We start from the raw sequence: 13423 nt of genomic DNA, 5'->3' as shown, positions 1-13423 counted from the left end.
AATGTACATAAAATTTGAAAATGACAACCATTGAAAATTTAGTGAGAGTTAGTTTAAAATGTATGTTTTGTTAAATAGATTCATTGTAATGTACATAATTTAATGTATTGTTCTAATGAATCTTAAATTTGACAATTAAATATGATCATTTAGGAAATGAGTTAAAATCTCATACACAACATCAACAATAAACTAAAAATAAGAGAACTATTATTTTATAGAAAACAATACACTACAAACATTAAAATAATATATTCAATGAAAAAGACACCAACACACACTATAAATTATTTGTAGAGATATTCTTAAAAACTTAGAAACCCTCTATTACAATTACTAACGTTAGTTTCTTGTTTGTTATGGAGATCCTTAATGAAATAGTGGTAACTATTTGACCCAAACCTTGGGCACACACTATATAAATTTTGTAAACTTAATCCCTATCTTACAAACACACTACATAAATTTTGTCACCTTAATCCCTATAAATTTTGTCGCCTTAATCCCTAATAGGCTCTTTAATAAGCTTTCACCTTCACCCATAGAACAAGACCCATTGGCAAGTTGACGTCTTTTAATTGAAACAACATCTAATTATTTATAATTAAAAAGATACTCTTCAAACTTACAAGCCTAATTTCTACAATTATTACAACTCAAATATTAATGAGGCAAACAACAACTAACTCTAACCTAATTTCTACAATTATAACAAATCAAATTTTAATGAGGCAGACAACAACCAACTCTATTTGATTGGAGAGATACTCCTCAAACTTAGCAACAACTCTTTTACAAATTCTAAGAATGAATTCATCTGTCAATTGCTCACTCCCCAAATGAGCTTCCACAATGTTCTCAAAGAGTGCTCTATAATGATTGCCTACAATTGTTCCAAACGCCTCGGCCTCTCCTCTCCTCACCTTTGTCATGGGATGCAAAGGAAATTCTCTCAACAGCCTTACACTCTCCATCCTGAATGCCCCTTGCCTCTTAAGTATGCCCTCCAAATCTTCTGGACTTGGACCAAAGCACGTTAGATTGAAGAATTCCCAGTTCTCTTTCTCAATAAAACCCTGTCCTATGTAAACAAAGCAATACATCACTCAAACCTCCTAGATACTCAAATGGGTAAGATAATTTGGATTTCTAACTCTTAGAGAAATCTTATTAAAAGAAGAAAAAAGAGGAAAAATCCTTAATATATACCTCATTCACTAGTTCCTGGAAAGCATATTCAAAGTGACAAGCGATGTCTCCTAGTGTTCCTTGCTCCTCCATTATGTTTTCCCCCTTCATTGCGATCGACCAGAGATATAAACACACATCCCCCATCAACTATCTTTTATGCTCAAGCATCTAAAAACCTAGTGAAGTCTCTATTAAATTGTTGCAGAGAAGCAGCTCCCACTACCTCCTCACAATCACTTGAAACATAAACATGAGAGGAGCTTCTCTGTTGAACACTCTCTGGCACCTGCATTTGCTTAATATCATAAGAGAAACTCCATAGAACTCATGTATAGACAATTTAGGGTTTATTACCCACCTTTGAAAGCCACTAGAGACTAAGAGAAGAATGACATAAATGAAGACTTTTCTTTGGGAAGAGGCATCTGAAATGTGAACAACAAACAACAGCTACAAAATAAGATCTTGGAGCCATTGGATTGATGTCACCATCATTTACTGGACTGACAAAGTCTTGTTGAGTTGGAGGCATCATTCGAAGCAGTGAACTGAAATCATTTGAGGGAAGATCAACCAAATAAACTTCAAATTTGTAGGATTCAAACAACAGCAGCAACAAAATAAAAAAAATGATAATATTCAAAACAAGGGAGGCTCTATTTTTATTGCAGAGAAAAAAAAAATAGATATATTATTCCCACTACAATAGATGTTCAGCCAATACATTTATTCAAATAAAAATTGTTAAAACTAATCCCTAACACAGATCAAAATATAGATTAGGAGTTTTGATAGTAGTTTTAGCATTATTCCATGCTTATGATTAAGGACGGGAGAAGAAGTAACTAAGACTAAACTAAAATGCATCCAAAAATATCATCTAATGCATGCCATATGTACAGCATGCTTCTTGTTTAAACTACTCCTGAACTGAAGTATTCTAGAAATAATTTATAGAACCGTGGAAATGGAGCGGTGGAGCTGGAGTTTGAAGTGAAGATCTCAGCATCAATCTTCATACTCCCCCTTGATGCTGAGAGGACTCACAATCTGATCTCTGAGTACCAAAAATTGATCTTTTGTAACTGCCTTTGTGAAGATGTCTGCAATTTGCTTCTTTGTGCTAATGTACTTCAACTCAACTGCTTTATTTTGTACCAAATCTCTGATAAAATGTTGTTTAAGATCAAAGTGTTTGGTCTTGCTATGATGAACCGGATTCTTGGCCAATTTAATGGCACTTATGTTGTCACAAAAAATCACAGTAGGCTGAACCTGTATCTCTCCAATTTCTTCAAGAAGCTTTCTAAGCCATAAAGTTTGTGTGCCAGCTGAAGTGACCGCAACATATTCTGCTTCTGTAGAAGAGAGAGCAACCATACTTTGCTTCTTTGAACTCCATGTAATTAAAATGGAACCCAAAGAAAAATAATTACCAGATGTAGATTTTCGATCATCCAAACAACCTCCCCAATCTGAATCACTAAATCCAACAAGCTCAAACTTATTAGAAGAATAGTGAATGCCAAAATCTACCATGCTTTTCACATACCTCAAAATTCTCTTGGCTTCCTTCATATGTTCCTCTGATGGATTTGTCATATACCTTGAAACCAATGAAATTGAATAAGCAATATCAGGCCTTGTGTGAGTTAAAAACATCAAACTCCCCACAATGCTCCTGTATGATGTCTCATCAACAATTTCAGCACCATCATCTCTACATAATGCAACTCCATGAGCAATTGGAGTGGAAAGAGGTTTACAATCAGCCATATCAAATTTCTTCAACATATCTTTTGCATATTTTTCGTGACAAAGAAAAATTTCATCTTTACCTTGATAAACCTTCATGCCAAGAAAGTACTTCATGAGACCTAAATCTTTCATCTCAAACTCATTCATCATAGAAAATTTAAATTCATCTTTCATCTTTGAACTACTACCCATATATAACAAATCATCAACATACAAACTCACAATAAGAATTTTATTACCTTCTTGTTTGTAGTAAAGGGTAGGTTCACTCTTACTTCTTTGAAAGCCATTCTGCTGAAAATATCCATCTATTCTTGCATACCATTCACGCGGTGCTTGCTTGAGGCCATAAAAAGCCTTCTTCAACTTGTAGACATAATCTTCTTTGCCTTGAATCTCAAAAATTTGTGGCTTTCCCACATATACCTCTTCTTCTAAGTACCCATTCAAGAAGGAACTTTTCACATCCATGTGATGAATACTCCATTTCTTTTGAGCTACAAGAGAGATTAGCATCCTAATAGTTTCTTGTCTTGTTACTGGTGCAAAATTTTCTTCTTAATCAATGCCATACCTTTGAGTGAAACCTTTAGCTACCAATCTTGCCTTGTGTCTTTCAACATTCCCATCACTATTATACTTAGTCTTATAGACCCATTTTGCGCCAATATTTTTCTTCTCATGTGGAAGATCTACAAGCTCCCATGTCTCATTCCTATGAATGGAATCCATCTCTTCATTCATTGCTTGCATCCAAACTTCATTAGCACACGCATCTTCAAAACATGATGGCTCAAAATCAGCTTTAGCAAGTAATGCAAAATTTACTATCTCACCTATTGGATCTTCTTCATGTGCTTTATTTTGATACCTCTCATAAATATCACTCAATCTTCTTACCTTCCTTGGACGACTTGAGGATGGACTTGCTCTTGGTATTGGTGAGGGGTTTCTTGGTGGGCTTGGTGATCTTAAAATAGAACCATTAGCTGGCTGCTCATTATCATTATCAGCAATATCATCATCATCCAAAACTGATTTTGGCTTTCCAACATGTTGTTTTTGATGACCATAAACTCCCCCTTCATCAAAAATCACATCTCTTGAAACAACAATCTTATTAGTAATAGGATTGAATAATCTATGAGCTTTGCTTTCCTCACTATAGCCCAAAAAAATACATGATTCACTTTTAGCATCTAGCTTTTTCCTATTCTGATCAGGGATGTGAACATAAGCCAAACAACCAAAAACTTTAAAATGATTTACATTACGCTTTTTCTCATACCATGCTTCATATGGAGTCATCTTGTGTAGGGCACTGGTAGGACCCTTGTTGAGAATATACACGGCTGTAGCAACTGAATCAGCCCAATAAGAATTGTTCAAACCCTTGGTTTGTAACATGCTCCTTGCCATTTCTACCACAGTATGATTCTTCCTTTCAACCACTCCATTCTGTTGGGGTGTGTATGCAGTTGTGAGTTGTCTTTTGATGCCATTCATCTCACAAAAAAATTGAAAATTGTTTGAGCAAAATTCTCCTCCTCGATCTATTCTCAAACATCTGATTGTGTTCCCTTTCTCATTCTCTACACGAGCTTTAAACTTCTTGAATGTATCAAAGGCTTCATCCTTAGTCTTCAAAAAATATACCCAACACATGTGTGAGTAATCATCAATAAAAGTAATGAAATATGATGACTTATCCAAACTTTGTGTTTGCATTGGACCACAAATATCTGAATGAATAAGTTGAAGTGGGTATTGGGCCCGCCATGCATTGCCTTTTGGAAATGATTCCCTTGAATTTTTCCCTTTTGCACACCCTTCACAAATCTGTTTATGCTCTTCAACCTTAGGAAATCCAAGAACTAATGCATTTGATGTTAGATTCTTCAAACTATTGAAATTCAAGTGGCCATACCTGAGATGCCACAACCAAATTTTATCCTCATAAGCCATATTGACAAGTTGATTATCATTTTGACCAAACTTCAAAGGAAACATCCTATTCTTTGTCATAGGAACAACTGTAATCACTTTATTTTTTTTATTCTTATCATAGATAGTATAGTGCATGTTCTCAAATACCACTCTATAATTCTTCTCACATAGCTGCCCAACACTCAATAAATTATGCTTTAACTTGGGAGTATAATAAATATCTTAAACACTTTTCATACCTTCCTTTGTCTAAACATACATGGCTCCTTTGGCCGCAACATCCACAGTATTGTTATTACCAAGGGTAATATTGGATCTGTAACTATCATCAAGCTTTGAAAATATTTCTCTGTTACCAGACATATGGTTAGAGCATCCAGAATCCAAATACCAAACATCATTCACATTACTTTCACCTTTCCCATAACACAAAAATAAATTACCCGAGGAAGGATCCTCATCTTGTTGGGCATAATTTGCACTATTGTTACCTGATTTCAGTCTACACTCTCTCTCAAAATGTCCATACTTATTGCAATGATAGCATTGGATGTTCCTTTTATCAAATCTGCCTCTACCTCTTCCTCCTTGAGCACCTCCTCTTCCTCTAGATCCTCTTGAAAAATTCTGATTTTGGCCCCTTCCCGAGCCTTTGTTGTTGTTACTACTGTTGCTAGCATCATTGTTCTTTGAAATTTGCAATTGGGAAGCAAAAGCTTTCTCATTAACACTGGTAGATGTGTCCCTTATTCTATCCTCGTGTGATATAAGAGATCCAACCAATTCATCATACTCCATGGTAGCTAAATTTTTGCTTTCTTCTATAGAAATTACTACAATATTCCATCTTGGGGTTAGAGATCTCAATACCTTTTGTATTATGTGGTCTTGAGAAATAGATTCACCCAAAGTGGCTATTTTATGAGTCACATCTTTCACTCTCACACAAAAATCTCCCACACTCTCTGTCTCCTTCATCTTCAAGTTTTCATATTCTCTTTTCAAGGTTTGTAGCTTCACAACCTTGATCTGATCATTGCCATGGTAAGCATCTTTTAGAGTCTTCCAGACCTCTTTTGCTGTCTGTGCATCAGCAATTTGAGGAAAGAAGCTCTTATCAAGAGCCATCTGAATGTGAAACAATGCCATTGCATTCTTTTTCTTAGCTTCTTTCTTCAATCTCCTATCATTAGGTTGGAGAGTATTCCAATCTGCAAGCTCTTCATATCCAGATTCAACGATCTCCCAAAAATCTTTCCCAATCAAAAAAGTCTTCATCTTGATTGACCAATATTGGTAATCAACTCCATCAAACTCTGGGATTTGCAAATTGTTTGCCATGCTGCTGTCTTTCAAACACCTTCAGCTCTGATACCAAATGTAGAAACCTGAAGGATCCAAACAACAGTAGAGAAAATAATATCTTTTGGGTATTAGATATTATTTTCTCTGCTATTGTTTGGATCCTTCAGGTTTCTACAAAATTCTGGCTGCTCCAGTTCTTCAAGTGAAGATTGCATAGATCTGACAATGGTGTCTACCACAAGAAGTGTATTCCCACCTCTGGCACACCCAAAATCTACTATCCTAAATATGCCTCCTCCATTCACCTTCAATCTCATTTTTTCATGAATTGCATGCTCCAGAATTGGTTTCACAGCCCAAACCATCTTTATCTACACAATTATGTTTTCTCAAATATCATATTCTTTTCTTTTTTCATTGAGTATAATGAAAACAAAATGTTATATTCCTTTATTTTCGTGATAGATCATTGAGTATAATAAAAATCAAATATCCTATTTTTTATTTTTTTTCTACTTTTGATAATATGATAGATCATTGAGTATAATGATCATATTCCTCTTTTTCATGATAGATCATTGAATATAATGAAAACAAAATGAAAAAAGAAAAAGAAAGTTATATTTCATGTTAAACAATGATAAGTAAAACAGTTTTTCTTCTATAATAAACTCTTAAAAAGTAAATTACTGAATATGATTTCAATGAAAAACACGTACAGTTTTATGTAGAAATAAACAGATGTTGTATATTTAAAAAAATGTAGAAATGAGCGTTAATAAGTTTTGTGCTAAGTTTTGTTTTTGTTACTATCAAGTCAAGTTCAGTAGTTTGAAATTGCCATTTCAAAAAGAAGGTATAAATTTTTATTTTTAACAATTTCTTTCATTCTATCAAAATATTTTCGCTCTATTGTGATATATACTTATAATTGTCTTAATTTTGTTTTTCTATTCTATGAACATAGATCTACAACAAATTTTCTTAAATTTTGTTCTTCTAACTTTTGATAACAACCATTTCTGTCCAAGAATATTTATATAACTCTTTGAGTATTAAGATTAATATAATCTCATCCCTCCAAAGGAAATACTGAAGGCACTAAAGTGAGACAATAAACACGATAACTAGATTCTTATATGCTGCCCAACAAAAAAAAACACAAACACTTTGAATATAAACAATCATGAATATACCTGAACTGAAAGAGAATTGACGGTATAACTAGAATCCTTGTGACCACCCTTCATGGCCAACAAATTCTCCACCACCCATTTGGATTCAGATTTCAGCATCTCCATTATTACTAACTTTAGTTGTTGTATCCGTAGAATAAAGTACAATAGAAGAAATTTGCTTCTTTAGATTCAAGGATACTACAAGTATATTTTCTAAATGCTATAAATTCAATATCCTTTTGAGATCTAGAGATTGTAACAAAATTGACTATGAACTCTCAAATTTGTGCTTTTTCAAATGTGAAATATACTAAGAAATTTGATGACGAAATCTCCAATTTTCGTAGACCATATAAGCTACTTTTCAAGATCTTGAAGAAACTAGTTGATGTGCATATTTGAAAACTCCATATGACCATATTTATAGACATTGATATATATGATAACGTGATCATGCAGATGTCATTCTATTCCCTTTCGATTTGGTCGTATGTGTTTAAATGAAAAGGCATCTTAAGCATTTTTACTTTGAACGGTCCACAGGAATTTAGTATATTAAACAGAGATTTATTATTATTTTCTTTAGAGGACATGATTACCATTCATGTCGCTCAAAAGATGCCAACAATTAACCATCACTATTTTATCGGTGCAAAGTACAACGTGAGAAATGAAAGGCATCTCATCTACACATGAAAAATTGCAATTCCCACGAGGTAACTTGTATTCATATATTCCCTAAATTTTAACATGACAATAAGTTAAAATTTAGAAAAGTTATTTGGCTTATTGGTTCCTTAGGCAGCATTACTTTAATCTTATTGGTAGTGGGGAAGGTTTGAGGGCCCTTTTGGTTGTTAGAATATGGTTTGGGAATTAGAATTTGGAATTTTATATTTGGAGTTCTAAAACTTGAAATTCAGATTACAATTTTCAGAATTTAATTTGAAACTATTTGATGCAAATCCAAAATATTTGATATTCCGAATTTGTTATTATAGACTTATTTGGTTCAAACCCAAAAATCTGACATTCAATATCCAAAACAATTGAGTCTATGGGAGGCCTGCAATTTTTGTCTCAAAAAGTATGAATAAAGAGGGCTAATAGAGGGTTTCCTAGGCCTATTTCAGTGGCTTAGCTTTTTCATTATAGTGGGTGCCTTTTATTGCAACCAGATGGTTAATTATTTTTAGAGGAAGACCATGTGGGATTGTTCTGTGTGAGTAACTTTTTCAATCGAGTTCAAGAGTCTCCTATGATGAGTGCTCCCCTTAATGCCAAAAATGCACACAAAAATAGAGAAACAACAATTTGAGAGAATGCAATATGGGCTTCTTATTATCGTCGCAAATGTAGAGTTACAAAATTACTATATGAAAACACACATGGGCACCTTCTTTACATCATTCTAGAAGATAGAGCTGTGACTTTCACACAGAACTACCCTAGACAACCTACATGCCTTCCTTATATCGACATTTTTTTATTGCCTAGGAATGTTCTAGACATTAAGCCCTAACCCTTGAGGCTTACCTGTTGGCAATTTGGCTAGGTTAGACTATTTGATGTTGTCATTTATGGTAATATATCAGCTATATAAATAGGGTAGATCATGGAGATTTAGTTTTGATAGTTATAATTTTTTTAAGTATCATATAGTTTAAATTTGGTAGAACAAATCTAGAGCTTTGATCAATGCAGTTTATAGAGGCAACATTAATACATTTAGAGTTTGGTACAAATACTTGACATCATGATGATGACATATATAATTGTGCATTTTAGTATAGATAATAAATCACATTAAAAATCACACTAGTGTAAGTATAAAATATCAAAAAAATACCTGGTTGTGAGGCTTTCTAGGTTACATCCATATATAATAAAATTAGAGTCCAAGTTTGCATTTTATCTTCTCATGAAGCTTCTCCTATTCCTCTACTATTGAATTTTTTATGTTTCCAATCTAACCAAGCTTCTAATATAACCAACTATGCCAAAAGTTTCCAAGTCAAGCATTTAATTGCATTATAGGTCCAACTTTGGAGGTGTAAACCAAAACCAAAGAAAATAGAAACACAAAGTGATCCACACTCAAAGGAAGGTTCAAACGTGTCTTGGGAGTAGGCTGCAAACTTTTCAACATGCCAAGTTGACATAGGAAACTACACAAAAGAAAATATTGCACCTCATAAGAAGAGAATCAAATGACACAGGAACCACAAAGAACGACATGGAACTCGAGAAAAACCAATGAACAAGGCTTGCACACTTAGGAGGAGGATCTAGCATAGGACCTTTGCATGAAGTTAACTATGCATAGAAAAAAATACTTTATAAACAATACATTGGTACAAGAAATAATAAATATTTTTGTTCAATGCTAGATTTCTCCAAGTCCCAAGATGCTCTTGCATTAGACACCTAGGGTCAATAAAGAATTGATGTCTAGATTAGGTACTGCTCATATTTTGTCCTAAATCATTAAGGTCCAACTCATTTTATGTAAGCCATGAACTACCTTAAACTAGTTTATCTTTCCACTGAACTAGGTATTCCATGTAGTCTTTTTCTCTTGTACTCTTGCTCATTCTACTATTTAGGATTCTCTCAATGTCATCTTTCTATTTCTTAAGATAATTTAGGTTATCTTAAATCTCATCATTAGAATTAGAGTACTAAAAGATATTTGTAATGTTGAATATAGGTGATATATCCATGTCTTCTGCTAATTCCACTTCATAAGCATTTCCACTGTCAAATTTCTTTAAAATCTTGCAAGGTCCAAATTTCTTCATTTTCAGCTTACAATAACTACCAATTGGAAATCTATTCTTCTTCAAATGAATCATAACCCTATCTCAAAAGTCAAAATATTTGTCTCTTTCTCTTATTACCTATCTATTTATATTTCAGATTCATGTCCTCTGATTTCCCTTTAACTTCATCATGTAAAGTATTCATGAAAATTGCAAAATCTTTAGTGTCATCAATTCTTCTTGTCTTAGTAGGAAAATCACCCTGTTCTGTGGTTCCATTAGGATGAAATCCAATAACACTCTCAAATGGTGTCTTCTTAGTGCTTCTATTCATATAATTATTGTATGTAAACTCTGCTTGTGCCAAAACTAAATCCTAATTAGCAGGCTTATGTCCAACCAAACATCTCAACAAATTACCCTAATTTTTGTTCACAACTTTAGTTTGTCCATCCATCGAAGGGTGAAACATAGAACTAAACTTCAATTTAGTATTCATATTTCTCCAAAGCATCTTCCAAAAGCAACCAATAAACTTAGTATCTCTATCTAAAATAATAGCCTTAGGAAAACCATGCAATCTTACCACTTCCTTAAAGAATAATCGAGTTACATTTCATGCATCAAATGCCTTCTTACAAGGTCTGAAATGAGTCATTTAAAAAAAAAAATGTCAACTACTACCAAAATTGAATCATTACCTCTCTGAGTTATAGGCAACCCAAGAAAAAAATCCATACTAATCTCTTCCCAAGGCTTATGAGGTACATGCAATGGTGAATATAATCCCACATTTTCAATAGTTCCTTTTGTTGTTTGAAAATTTTTGCAACCTTTAACCATTCTCTATACATCCTTATAAATCTGTGGCCAAAAATATCTATCTAAAATCAATTTCATAGTCTTATCAATGTCAAAACGTCTAGAAAGTCCAACACTATGTTTCTCCATCATTACGTTCTTTCTCATAGATCCCATAGGTATGAACCACATTCAATACATTCAATAGATAGGAGTCCCTGTTAGGATACTTTGAATCACTATTAGGAGATTCCAACCCTATTAGGAGTTGTGGTACAAATGTATGCAAGAATATCTCACTTCCCAAACATGCAATTCCAATTACAAGATGAACTCACTACTCAAACAAGTAATTAGTCTTCCAGTTCCTCTAATAAAGAAGTAAGGATGCTTCAACTTCTTTGCAGCTGATCTTTGACCTCAGCTAGATCTTGGATCACAAAAAAAGGTTCTCAAAAACTTCACTTAACAAGATACGAAAGTTTGCATTCATAATTTGCATTATAAAATTCATTCACAACTTCTCCAAGTAAACTCGTAAGATGTCTTTGCATAAATACCATTCCTTTTCAAAAATTATTGCTAGGTTAGCTAAGAAAATAATATAGTTTTCCAACTTAGAACTTAGACATCTAGGATGTCGGCCCTAATTGGTCAAGTAATTGTTTTGTAAACAAAATAATTCCTTTACCTTTAATTTAGTTGTTCTGTTCCACTGATAAAATATGAATATCTCTTTTCAATACTATTTGTACTAATGTTTTAGGTTATCTACATCATCATCAACATTTATATTATCACCATCTAACTTTTCTTGTCATAATATGATGCTAGTAACAAGTTACATACAAAACTATACACTGTTGTAAACCAATTTCATACTTAGACAATTTTTTAGGTACCGAAAGCTAAGTATCTTTATTTCCAAGGTTTTCTATGAGCATGTAAACCATGTGTTGCCATAAATGACAACAATTACATATCTTCATTAGCCAATTTTCAACAATCTTTTCTTTTGGCATTGATGGTAACAAAATAGGTAAAATTAGCTAAGTATAAAAAGCTTGTCCAAAACATTACAACTATCAATACATTAGTTGTCTTTGACAACTAATCCATCTTACACATGCTCCCCCTTTTGATATGATTTCATACCTTACCTTACTTACAATTTTCTTATTCATCTTCACCCCCTTTGATATCAATGACAAAGGTTGGAATGTCCAAAAAAATTGTCAAAACTATTCATCTCCTATCAAAAACTTTGTTCATCTGCCTTAAGTTGATAACATCTTCATGCAATCAACAAAACTTTTCTTGAGAATATTCAATCCTTTTAGCCACTAGTCCTTGGCTATTTCAATATAAGTAAGAATTGAACATAGGGCATATGATGCAATCTCAACTGCATTGAGATTAGAGTATAAGAAATTTGAATAGGTGTCCTTAGTTGTGACACATTCCTCCAACTATCCCTCAATAGTTGATACCTTTAGAGAAATAGACTCTTTGAATTCTAATAATCTCTTCAATTTTTCTTTCTTTCTTAAGTTCCAATTTCCTAATATCACTATGAACACTTTCCACATGTCCTTCAAAGTCATCAAATTTCTTGGAAGGTTGTATCTAGCTTGTTAGAGCTTCTAGCTCACTTAGCTTTCCTTCAATCTTGCTATCAAAATCCTTGGTCAACTTATGAGATAATGTACACTTAATGTACAATACCTTTCCATCTTGTTCACATCTCGAAAGTTCCTTGATACAAGTATCAAGAATTAGAAAATCATTCTTGATATTTTCAAAAATGGTGCTAAATAGATTAGAATCATGAGAAATATGAGCCTTGGACTCTACAACACTCAAAAAAATTGTAAATTCCTCATCAAAAGGCTTTAACATTGCTTCTGCCCTCTATTTGAGATTTGCCTCTATATGCTTGACTACCAGAGTACTGCATAATTTGTCAGTTACCTTCATTAAGGTTCTTTGTAAGATCTTTATTTTTCTATTGTTCTTAATCAGTTTTGTCAAAGATGAGATCAAGTCAATTTGATCATCATCATCACTTGTTAGGACAACAAGAAAAAGTGTAGTAGATGAACTAGATAGTTTAGTTTGATCTTCCTTTTTCTTCTTTTCTACTACCTCCTTAGCTCTTCTCTCTTCTTTCTCTTTCTCCTCCTTTTCTTTTCCTTCCTTCTCTTTCTTTTCTTCCTCCTCTACTCTTTTCTTCTTTTCTTCCTCTACTCTCCTTTTCATTTCTTCTTCAAGCCATTTCTACTTGGCTTCTTCCATCTTTCTCTTTTTTGCCTCTAATTGCCTCTTTTCTTCTTCAATTTGTTTCAACTAATCTTCAATGACCTCAACGTAAGATTCGAGTTGATTGAAACATTCAAAATTGTTAGTGTCATCAATGTTGACAGTAACATTAGTCTAGTCAATCTGCATAGTGTCACCACTTACTAACACTTCTAAAGTTTT

At 33.3% G+C, this 13423-nt stretch overlaps 1 pseudogene; it reads right to left on the bottom strand.

Moving 5' to 3' along the window:
- Window positions 1-716: 716 nt before the first annotated feature.
- LOC149558841 (indole-3-acetate O-methyltransferase 1-like) lies at window positions 717-7502 on the bottom strand (annotated as a pseudogene).
- Between the last annotated feature and the right edge of the window lie 5921 nt (window positions 7503-13423).

Source organism: Cupressus sempervirens, chromosome 5, assembly GCF_028749045.1.
Source record: "Cupressus sempervirens isolate cs-2001-9-10 chromosome 5, ASM2874904v1, whole genome shotgun sequence".
Classification (NCBI taxonomy): Eukaryota; Viridiplantae; Streptophyta; class Pinopsida; order Cupressales; family Cupressaceae; genus Cupressus; species Cupressus sempervirens.
This window is presented reverse-complemented; position numbering and strand designations above follow the sequence as displayed.